General features: G+C 35.9%; 1 protein-coding gene across 11 annotated transcripts in view; it reads right to left on the bottom strand.

Moving 5' to 3' along the window:
• ERC1 (ELKS/RAB6-interacting/CAST family member 1) overlaps positions 1–12,770 on the bottom strand; it is a 561,256-nt gene that overhangs the window by 505,615 nt on the left and 42,871 nt on the right. The window lies entirely within an intron of this gene.

Below are 12,770 nucleotides of genomic sequence, written 5' to 3'. Positions count from 1 at the left end.
AAAAAAAAGTTTTCTGAATATATTCTTCCAACTTTTCAGATTTTCAACCCAACAGTCTTTTCACTTTGTTGCCAATAGGTTTATATAATGCAAACACACAGGATGTAACTGTGTAAAAAAATACTTTTAAAAGAGGCGCCTGGGTGGCTCAGCCAGTTAAGCGTCTGCCTTCCGCTCAGGTCATCATCCCAGGGTCCTGGGATCAAGCCATGTATCAGGCTCTCTGCTCAGTGGGGAAGCTTGCTTCTCCCTCTCCTTCTGCCTCTCCGCATTTGTGCTCTCTGTCTCAAATAAATAAATAAAATCTTTAAAAATATATATTTTTAATACAATACTTAAGTATGTATCTGTAAACAGCTAATCAAAGCAGTTTTTTCATTTTAATACCATTACCTCAGACCAATGACAGCAATGACACTTGTGTTCAAAAAATATATATATACGTATATATGGGCACCTGGGTGGCTCAGTGGGTTAAAGCCTCTACCTTCAGCTCAGGTCATGATCCCGGGGTCCTGGGATCAAGCCCCAAATCAGGCTCTCTGCTCAGCAGGGAGCCTGCTTCCTCCTCACTTTCTGCCTGCCTCTCTGTCTACTTGTAATCTCTGTCAAATAAATAAAATCTTTTAAAAAAGAAAAAAATATATATATGTATATAGATGCCTATCTAAAACCCTTTACTCCAAACAGATAAACTATAACATACCATTATTTATAATTTTTGGCAATGAAAACACCTAAATTCCAGAGAGATATCTCCTCCTAGATTTCACAAAATGTGTAATAAAAAGTCAATACGGAGGCACCTGGCTGGCTCAGTTGGTTAAGCAACTGCCTTCGGCTCGGGTCATGATCCCAAGATCCTGGGATTGAGCCCCATGTCAGGATCCTCTCTCAGCTGGGAGCCTGCTTCTCCCTCTCCCTCTGTCTGCTACTCCACCTACTTGTGCATTCTCTCTGTTACTTACTTACTTACTTACTTAATTAAATGTATGTCAATACAGGGGTGCCTGGGTGGCTAAGCCAGTTAAGCGTCTGACTTCGGCACAGATCATGATCTCAGGGTCATGCCCCTCACTGGGCTCTGTGCTCAGTGAAGAGTCCACCTGACCCTCTCCCTCTGCCCCTCCCTCTACTCATACTCTCTAGTAAGTAAAAGTCTAAAGAAAAACCTCAATATAAACTACGAAAAAAATACTTCCTTCAGTAGCACTTTTAAGATACTATGAAAATGGAAAACAAAGTTTCTTTATCACAAAATTTTACACCATGAAGGAAAACTTACAAGTTATCTTGTCCAAATCCCTGCTTCAGGGGGGAAAAAAAAAAATGTACTACACTGACAACCTCTCTTCAGATCTTAGGCTAAAAGTTTCAAAAAATAACAATACTCTTTTTTATGATACAGAGAATTTAAAAACCAAATCAGAATGAAACATACAGAATTAACAGGCCTCTAACACACAATGTAACTTCACAGAAGGCAACACAATCTTGGGCTCACCATTCTAAAATAATACCTTATTTTAAGCTTGATAAAATGGGGAGGAAGATATTGTACTCCTCAAGCACAAACTAGGTAATAAAAAGTTATGTTAAAAAAAAAAAGAGGGGGCGCACTTGGGTAGCTCAGCTGGTTAAGCCTTCAACTCTTGGTTTTTGGCTCAGATCATGATTTCATGGTTTTGAGATCAAACCCCGGTTCTAGCCTTGGTGCTGAGTGGGAGCCTGACTGGGATTCTCTTTCTCTGCCTCTTTTCCCCACGCCATCCCACCTTCACACTCATACACACATACACACTCTCTCTCTTTAAAAAAAGAGAGAGAGAGAGAGAGACACCAAGAAACGGCCTCTCAACTCTAGATAACAAACTAAATGGTTACCAGAAAGGAGGTGAGGGTGGGGGGATGGGTAAACCAGGTGAAGGGGATACAGAGTACACTTCTTCTGATGAGCACTAAGTATTAAGTGAAACTCTTGGATTACTATGTTGTATACCTGAAACTGACGTAACATTGCATGTTAAAAACACTGGAATTAAAATTCTTTTAATATATTTAACTAAAAAAAAGTTACATAAAATTTTCCATGAGAGTGGCTTACTATCCATTGCCTGTCATATGTCTTAGTCTTTAAAACTGAACTCTCTTTCAGAATTTTACAATGCTTTCTAATAGTTAAGTAATGGTAATATAAACTCCAAATGTCAAGAACTTCTAGATGACTTGCTCTCTTCTTTTTCAAGGCAATGAATTATAATGTTCAAGCACTGCTAATGACATAATAATTTGGGGGACTTATCTATAGCTTGCCAGTCCCAGATTGCAATTTTCTGCTATTCCCAAATAAGTCCACCTTTTGCTGGTTTAAAAAAAAAAAAAAGGATAATTTTTAAAGTATACAGTGATTCTTGAAGACTTTGGGCCCTCCTTTTAGGGCTATGGATATGATTATATTAAATAGCTTCCAGAGAGTGGGAGAACAAAATTAGTATTAGTGTGAACACCATTCCAACCAAAAATAAATCAATATATCCTTTCCCTTTTTTAATTTCTTCACAGAAAAAGCTGGGTAATTGATGAGACAAAAAGGAATCCTTACCACAAAACTCTCAATAAGGAGAATACCTTCTGGTTATCCGACTGTAACTACTGGCTATTTAAGAGCCTCCTAGCAAAACTCTAAGGACAGAAATAGATGCTATCAACAAACAAGAAAAAAAGCACTGGTTCTTTTGGCCTTTTTCACTTTGTAGTTCTTGCTATCACTGATGCTTCTTCTAAGGGTTACTACATTTTTCTAGAAGTCTATTATCTTTAAATCCATTCTACTCTACAAAATAAGACAATATTCAAAAAATCCAAGAGAAAATGTATGTATTCTTTGTATACATCCTCTAAATCACTAAAATTAAGTTTAATATGAATTCAGGAATCTAAAAACTCAAGAAAACAAGTCATTATCTTGTGAAGTTTTCACATTGCTTTCAGCTTTATTTTTACTTAGGGCAGTTCAACAAGAAAAATTTAAGGATAAAAAGAAGGTACTCAATATTTGTTAAATCAAAAATAAATAATAGGGGCGCCTGGGTGGCTCAGTGGGTTAAAGCCCCTGCCTTCGGCTCAGGTCATGATCCCAGGGTTCTGGGATCGAGCCCCGCATCAGGGGGGTCTCTGCTCAGTGGGGAGCCTGCTTCCTCCTTTCTCTCTCTGCCTGCCTCTCTGCCTACTTGTGATCTCTGTCAAATAAATAAATAAAATCTTTTTTAAAATAAATAAATAAATATTAAATATTAAAACTAGCAATTAGTAACAGATGAACAATATCATAGCTTGTCAGAAAAAGGGTGACATCTCTAATCAGTTATTATCTGTGAATGTAAAACCAGAAAACATTATCGACAGATCTCAAAGCAGAATTTTTTACTCAATATGCATGGATAAACTCCCTCCAAAACTTTGAAGAAGTACTTTTTGGGTGCCTGGGTAGCTCAGTTGATTGAGCATCCAATTCTGGATTTCAGCTCAGATCATGATCTCAGGGTCATGAGACTGAGCCCCACCTCAGGCTCTATGCACACCACAGAGTCCGCTTGAGATTCTCCCTCTACCACTGCCCCTCCCCCAACTAGTGTTCTCTGTCAGTCAGTAAATAAATAAATAAATAATTTTTTCTAAAAAGTACTTTTTTTGGCTTTCTAGAACAGTGACGCTTTCTCCTTTTATTTAATACTGCCTGGGCTATATTGTGGCCTATAAGGTTTTAGCCAGTCTTTTCCCATTACTCACTATTATTGAAGAAATAGTGCACCTTCCTAAACCATGGCAAAGAACCAAAAGCCTTGTTGAGGTCACAAACTGTGGCATCTTATTACAACACTGAACAGACAGAAGAGGAACATTATTAGCTAAAGAATAATCTAGTTAAGACCCTTACTGGCAACCTCTTATTAGAATCAAAAGATCCTAAGGCCTTTGGACAGTTAGTTTCTTCTGCCTGGAATATTTTATCCCAGTCACATCACTCAGGTCTCTCTTTGCTCAAGTAACATCTTCAAAGAGGCATAAAACACTTTTGCTGCATATTGAAATATAATGGTTACCTCAACACCTTAAAGACTGAACTGACAACTTTTCTCAAAAATTAACAAAACAAACATGTCACTTCAAAGACAATAATGGACAGTATTTCTTGCTGGTGATAAAACTTGAATTTTCATGCAAAAAATCAGAATTTTGGAAAACCTGTATCTCCCATCTGGTGAGCTTATAGCCTACCAAAACTAAAAAAGACTTTTCTAATGAGCTAGGAATTAATACTAATGAATGCAAATTTTTTATTTGTCTAATGAAATATGGCAACATTTGGAAGATCTGCATTAACTCAAATGAACCAATACCTTCCAAATGACCACTATGCAATGTTACAAATGTTGGAGAAAGTATATGTATTCATGTATATTCTCTACATATACAAGATCTACTCAAGGTACAAGACGGACCAGTTCATTTTAACATAACAAATTATGGAAAATTCATTGATAAGAGTTCAGATTCCACAGTGCAACTACCACTTGATGAAAATACTCTAAAACTCGATTATGGTTATGGTTGCACACCTCAGCAAATTTACTACAAAAACAAAAGTTAAGTCACTGAACTGCATTTACACTAAAAATTAATGAGTTTTAGGGCATATAAAACATCAGTAAAGTGTCAAAAAATAAATTTTTGTGTAGTTTCAAAATATCCATGATTATCTAAAAAAAGGCTTTAAAAAAAGATTTTATTTATTTATTTTAGAGAGAGAGAACACATGAGAGCAGGGGCAGGGGCAGAGGGAGAGAGAGAGAATCTCAAGCAGACTCCCCACTCAGCGTGGAGCCTGAAGCAGGGCTCTACCTCACAACCCTGGGATCATGACCTGAACTGAAATCAAGAGTCAGATGCTCAGTCAACTGAGACATCCAGGTACCCCCTAAAAAGGCTTTTAAAACACTTCTGCTTTTTCCAACCACATATTTATGTGAGGCCTAATTTCCTTCAAATACTTCAACCAAAATTTAAAAATGCAATCATTAGAAGCAGCAGTCTGACAATCAGCTGTCTTCTATTAAGTCAGACATGAGACTTGCAAAACTAGTTTCCATTAAAAGTATTATTTTTGTTAACATTTAATGTGTTTATTATTTTTAAATGTTAATAAACTGTTTTAAATTTCTATTTTAGTCTCTAATATAGCAAATATTGATGAAGTCCACATAAGCAAAAGCTGCTTGGGGCTCAATAATTTTTTACAAGTGTACAACCTCCTGAGGCCAAAACATTTGAGACTTGCTGTTAAAGGTGCCTGAGGGCTCATACAATCCTGGAAGAGTTATCCCAGAGTGATTTCAAAGCAACAGGTCTCTGCATATCACAAACTCTGAAAGTACATAAGCCACCAATTGCTGTTGAAGGATGGTACAGTGTGCACATCAAAGTTGAACTATTTCTCACCTTCTCAGCTCACAAGGTCTCCACAGATGAAATTAAGCTAGAAAGGTATCATTTCAATCCCATATTCTCCACCAATTGTCAAAACGTAACAGAACTTACCATGAGCCTATCAGGTAGGAAAGACTGCCAGAACAAATAGAAAGGGAGGTAGTTTCAATAAGCATTATTGCTAATAATATGAAAAAATTAAAGGAACAGATCTCTGCTAAAAACTTCCCAATTCCAGGAAGAAAATTATTTTCAGAGATACATATGGCAGCACAGAAAAAGAAAAATACAGTTCAAAAAAGCATTTCTAATCTTGTCCATAAGGAAAGAACAGAACACTTCCAATACAAAGTTAATCACTTCCTCCAGAAAGCACATTTTCTGCAATATTTCTGTTTTTGACAAAATTTCACTCCAAATTCATCACACAAAGGTACATGATCTTCAGTGAACTTGCTAACTAAAAGACATCTATTATCGAAGAAGTCCATTTATCACAGGAACATAAACCATTATTACCCTTTTTTAATTTAGAGATTAGAGATTCTCTCAAGCTGTCTGCATTCAAAGAAATGCACAACAAAGAAGACTGAAACACAAAAATAGCTCGGTGAGAAAATACCTATCAAAGATACACCATTTAATGGTTTCTCTCTGCCTGTCCACTCCTTACTCCCATAAGCAGAGACCTGTAGCTTGGGATACTGAAATAACCAGGGCAGTAAATTTTCCAACACTCACAAGCACATATGTAATAATGTCTACGTACATGTACCTCAGGTCACAGTCATTAGTCCCTTATTTCTAAATGCTTATGCTTTCTAGTTCCACTTTCTAATCTCTATCCACTTTCCCTCGATAGCCAAAACATTTCCCCTATCTCAATACCATGGTTCATCACAGTCTTCTCTTTTGCCATCACAGTCTATATCCAAATATTTCTTTGAAAGTATCGGGCGCCTGGGTGGCTCAGTGGGTTAAGCCGCTGCCTTCGGCTCAGGTCATGATCTCAGGGTCCTGGGATCGAGTCCCGCATCGGGGCTCTCTGCTCAGCAGGGAGCCTGCTTCCCACTCTCTCTCTCTGCCTGCCTCTCCATTTACTTGTGATTTCTCTCTGTCAAATAAATAAATAAAATCTTTAAAAAAAAAAAGAAAGTATCTCATGATTGTGTACCTTCCTCTCCATTCCTACTACCCACATTAATCCAGTCCTTCTGCCACAAAAATCAATTGCTTTTCCCTGCCTTCTGTGCTTCAATCCATTCTGCTGACAGCAACAAAAGCTGCTCTTAAATAGTATTTAATGTTATGTCATTCATTTCCTTGCTCAAGAAATCCCTAGGGCAACTTCCTATTACTTTCTTCAAATTCTTCTTCAAATAAAATCCAGATTAAGAAAGAAAAAATTACACACTTTTAAAGGATGAATTGAATTATATCTCAATAAAGCTGTCAAGAAGGAAGAGAGGGAGGAAGCAAGGGACAGGGAGGAGAAAAAGAGGTGGGAGGATGGGGAGGACAACTCCCCAAATGGTTCGCTACAAAGTACCACTTTACCCACCACCACTTCCGACATTCTGAAAAGCTGAAAGACATTAGAACACCCACACCGTTGTCAGAGGCATTCTGGCCTCCCCGTAACCAATTCTAGTGATGGCCAAGCATCACTTTCTGAAACTGACTCTTCCATCAAAAAAATATACCTTTGTTAGAAAATGGCAGTATATTCCCCCATGGAGCCAAAATCCATACCCCTATTATCTGCACTCATTTTTCTAGTGTTGGCCTTCCCTTGCCCCCCACGAAGAGAGAAAAAAACTTTCTTCTATATGGCTGCCCATTAAATACACACATTATAACTAAAATGTCACAAGTCTCCTCTTCTTTAGTTCCCGCAACCACTTCTTATAAAGCATGCTTTCAAAGAGGCCCCTTCCTGGGCAAACAGAGCACCTATAATACGATGTCAAGTTCTAGAAGCAGTATGATTTTAAAAAGTAAAATGAAACTCTGTCACCCCTTAATGTAACTAAAAACTAAGTTCATTTTCTGGCTTCCCTTACACAATAAAATAGTGGGTTTCCCAACTCATATTTAAGCTACTATCTATAAAGTTGCTATAAATTAGCAAATCCCTAAAAATTATTCTGTCATTGAGATGAAATCAGACAATAGACTGCACTGTGAAATGCAAGAAGGGAAGAGAAGGGGAATACTCTGCAATACTCTGGCAAATTCTTATTTCCTCGCAAATAAGGCCTGTCAGATATTTGTACAATTTTTTACTGGATTCAATGAATCATTTTTCATAGCATTCCACTATATTCCAGGTAAAGCATACTTAACTCTGCAAGCAGCCAATTTCTCATACCTACCTACTTTACCTTCCTATGTGACAAGATCCAATGGAGAGGTAGCTTAAATTTGTAAAGCCAAACATGAACAAATTTTGCTTCTCAAAATGACTGTTAACTCCCCAAAAGGAACATATCTACTTTACATCTGATTTAATATTCTCAGCTCATTCTGCATAGTTCCTTAACACATCTCATTTCTGAAACACCTAAAAAGATCACATCTATCTGGAAAATAAATTAGAACACCAATTTATCCACCATAGTGTGCTTTATCATTCATAATTCATCTCTATGTTAAAAAAAGAATTCTCAAAAAGTTAAATAGTCCAAGACACAGATTCCAGATCTCAAAATCAACTTAAATGAAAGTGAAACAATTAGCAACATCATGAAAAAGCTTATAATAGCTTTCACAAATGAAGGTACGACCTAAAACTGTAAAAATGTTAACAGCCACCAGTGTGCCAACAGAACAAAGAACAAAGTTTATCTTTTTGTATTTCTGAACTTGGAAATTCTCTTGATCCTTAAACAAATAAAATAAAAACCCAAAAATCAAATCCTGAATAAAATCAGACTCCAAAAACAAAAAGAAAATATATAAAAAACATTAAACTCATTCACCATACTGAACTGTTGAACAGTATGTACTTTGACCACACAAAATCCCAATGATTGCTTTAAAACAGTTATTTTTAAAATTAAGCTTCCAGTGCTCGCTTCGGCAGCACATATACTAAAATTAAGCTTCCAACTAAGTTCAACATATAAAAATATTACGAAGGCATAATATAAAAAAAGTATGATAATAACTTGTTAAATATTGGTTAGAATAAAATAAAACAGAAATCATTGAAAGCCTTAGCTTTACAATTCAACCAAGCTCATACCTGGACTTTTATTCTTCAGCAAACACACACTAAAAACCTTCTTCACTCTCAACTTAAGAAAAAGAAAATGTCTTTCCTGTTAAAACATGTGTTGTTCCATATCTCCAACCACCAGTATTTGAAACAACAAAAGGGGTATGAGACATAAAAACAGCTGGGTATTTATTTTAGAAACAATTTCCTAAAAGAACTCTGTAATAATGAACCACACACATTAGGCAATTCTAAGCAAATGTGTTTTTACATTTGATAGATTCTATAACAAACCTCTGTGGCCCAATCAGATCAAACATTTAGAATGCATCTAAATCCCCAGTCTCAAATTGGAATGGGGAAATTTGTTTAATTACTGTAAATCCTATTAAACCAATCTTCTTTGTAAAGTGGAAAATATCTGACCTCTGAGGGCTCTGGAGGGTATAATGAATGCAGAGTTTAATTAGGGCCCACTGTTGGCTCACTATAATCTATTAATTAGCATTCTCAGTTCTCTATATCTCATTGCAGTGTCTCACTTTACTTTAAAATTGCACCCTTTGCTTTTTGGACTAAAGTTATACAATTTTAGTATTGTGTGGTAATTATAGTGGGTGCAGGAAGAATATATTCCTGCCAGCACTGCTGCTTAATTAGGGCAAGGGGCGGAATCTAGATAAGGCTGTGTTCACCCTCCTTCAGTGCATATGGTTTTTTTGGCATCATAGTCCTGTGGACTGTTTCACTTCCACTGGACTGAAGTGCTGAGTTCCCCCTACACTCTGCAGAAGATTCAAATACCTTACTTTTGAATGTAGTTTAGTAACTACAAAGAATATTGTCATTGCTTTTTATCCACACAGCTTTCAAAGTATAGGCATAATTAGCAGCCTCGATTATTTGAAAATAAAGACATATACCAATAATTTTTTTCCCTTGTTAAAATAGGCATTTCCAAGTTGCTTGATGATAAAAACCATCTTGGTGAAAGGCCTATTTTCAGCATCATCAGAAAGGTATACTGGAGGCTAGCTAATTCAAGGATAAATCTAGTAATCTCGATTCCACTTCTACCAAAATCCACTTTAAATTATACATACACCTATACTGATACACATTACATTTATATACACATATACTGTCAATATACTCTTGAAAGGTAGAAACTTAAAAGGGAATTGTTTATTAATGTGTAATTTTTACACAATATTTATAATAAGTTACAGTTCAACCACTTTTCAGGTAAACCTAAGTAAACTGATTCTTATTAACAATATATTTGAGATTGAATAATATTCAAGTATGATACACTATGATGCTTAACTATCTAAATACATACAAAGTACCTCATATTTGAACACAAACACTATCAGTACATACTCCAAATTTATCAATCTGATTTTTACAAATTAAAAAACCTAATACCTACTCTTGAAATACAGATAGTTTTTAAGACCCATGTTACCCTAGTACCTTACCATAAGATTAAACAAAGCAAACTCCTTTTTTCTCTCTTGATATTTGCAATTCAACACCAAACTGTAAAAACTTTCAGAATGTATCAACTATTATTTCATATTTAGGAATGATAAACTTTTGGTGTTGTACTTCACCTTCCATGAACATAAATGTGAACTGAAGACAACATATTTCCCTCTTCTACTGTCATATGTCATCTAAATATCTTATCTTGTACATCAATGATTCTCAAGGTGAGGAGACATCAAATCACCAGAGTGTTTTTTAAACCCTATCTAAGATCTTAAACACTTTTTTCTCTACACACATTCCTTCTACTAAAGGTCACTGTCACAGTTAATGATCATTATGTACAGGAGTCTGTCGTTACTCTGAAATGCAGTAGGCAGAACAAAAAGGTTGAGAAACACTTAGCCAATGGTCCCTTGTTTATTTTCCCTTCTGTCACAACTAAGCTCAAAGGTGACAAGAAAACATTCATGAATTCCCTATGGCAGATGAGCAACAAACTAGTTTAAGAATTAGATGTACGACATTCTAAAGATTCCAAAATTAGTTTATCTCGGAACTACCAGAGAAGCTTGTTTAAATACAGGCTCCTGGACTCCATCTCCAGAGATATTTATGAAGCAAAAGGCCTGGAAATCTGTATTTTAAAAAAGTGTATCAGAACTAACATTTAGGAAACTTGTCCTTACTTTTAAGATGTAACACTGGGGTCTATTTTAATTCTTCTCTTTCTTTTCACATTTTTGTTTTTAAAGTCTTAAAGATTCAAAATCAAGAAACTTCCTAAGGAATACTTTTTAAAGGCTATTTCCTCTTTTCTTTAAAAAAAAAAAAAGGCTGGGTCGATAAGAGACTTAAGAGCCGTAAGATTTAAGCATACTAATAAAACATTCAGATTTTGTGTAATGACAAATTACATTTAATCATTAGTTAAAAACTAGATGCAAAGTAGTTTGAGGTTATATCTGGGAAAAGAGAAAATTATAATTTCTAATTTTTTTTTAAGATTTAATTTACTTATTTGACAGACAGAGATTACAAGTAGGCTGAGAGGCAGGCAGAGAGGGAAAGGAGGAAGCAGGCTCCCCACTGAGCAGAGACCCCCCCCCCCCCCCCCGCCGATGCAGGGCTCGATCCCAGGACCCTGGGATCGTGACCTGAGCCAAAGGCAGAGGCTTTAACCCACTGAGCCACCCGGGCGCCCCTATAATTTCTAATTCTTTTTAAATCTCTGATTTAAACGAATTAAAGGTTTAGTTTTTGGTGGTTTTTTTTTTTTAATATTTTATTTATTTGACAGAGAGAGAGAGACAGTGAGAGAGGGACACAAGCAGGGAGGGGGAGAAGGAGAAGCAGGTTCCCCACCGAGTAGGGAGCCCGACGCGATCCCAGGACCCCGGGATCACAACCTGAGCCGAAGGCAGCCACTTAACTGACGAGACCGAGCCACCCAGGAGCCCCATTTTTGTTTTGTTTTGTTAAGATTTATTTATTTGAGAGAAAAAGAGAGGAGAAGCAGGGGGAGAGGGAAAAGAATCTTAAGCAGACTCTTCACTGAGTGTGGAGGCCAACGCAGGGCTCAAACTCACAACTCTTACATCATAACCTGAGCCAAAATCAAGAGACAGATGTTTAACTGATGAGCCACCCAGGTGCCCCAATGTTTAGTTTTTAGTTCATACTGTACTATCAAATAAATTTGAAGATTTTTAACTCTGTGATGTTAAATTAATTAGTACAGATACAATAGTATATAGGCAGTAAAATAATGATTCAGTCACATGGGGCTTTAATATATAGCAGATGTGTTGGCTAAGAAAGGTCATAATGTAACACCTATAATATTCCATTTGGATTAATTTTATGTGTGTATGTACAGAGATGTACATTACAGAGAAACAACAAAATGTTAACAGTGGAAAAGCAAAGTTACCAGAGATGAGAGGATTTAGGATAAATTTTTATTTCATATCTATCTTTTTCAGTATTATTTTTATGACTGAACAAGCTATTTTTATTACTGAAAAGGTAAGTCTGGGGCTTTAACATACAAAACAATGTAACTAGCACTCTTCTTCAAATAACCAAAACAGTAGATATGAATGCCTGAACTAAGTATTAGTAATAGAATGGTAAAACAATCAACAGAAATCTTAGATTTATTTCATCAAAGACAGGTCATTTCTAATTCCTTCTTTCTTAGCATCATTCAAGAACACTGAAGAAATCCAAATAAGTTGATTACTTTCTTCATAATTTTTATTAACTAACCCCAAAATGAAGTATAAAATCAACAATAAGATGGCTGCTTTAAAATTCTCCTTTAAGAGTAGTAGAATTTTTTAAGAAGGCGAATAATTCAAACTCACAAGTTAAAGAAAAGTTCTAAAAGTCTCAAACAAAAAGTATGATTAAGATTTTAATTGATGGAAGCATAAATATAATTTGTTCACATCCTTGGAGTCATATGTCACTCAATGTGACATGACAGTGTTGGCAAAACATCTACTATAACCTAGAGGAGTAGAGAAAAAAAGTGTTTCATATATCTAATAGGATAGCATTTAGCTCT

Source organism: Neovison vison, chromosome 12 (genome assembly GCF_020171115.1).
Source record: "Neovison vison isolate M4711 chromosome 12, ASM_NN_V1, whole genome shotgun sequence".
Lineage (NCBI taxonomy): Eukaryota > Metazoa > Chordata > Mammalia > Carnivora > Mustelidae > Neogale > Neogale vison.
The sequence above is the reverse complement of the archived record's forward strand: the minus strand, read 5'-3'. Positions and strand labels throughout refer to the sequence as shown.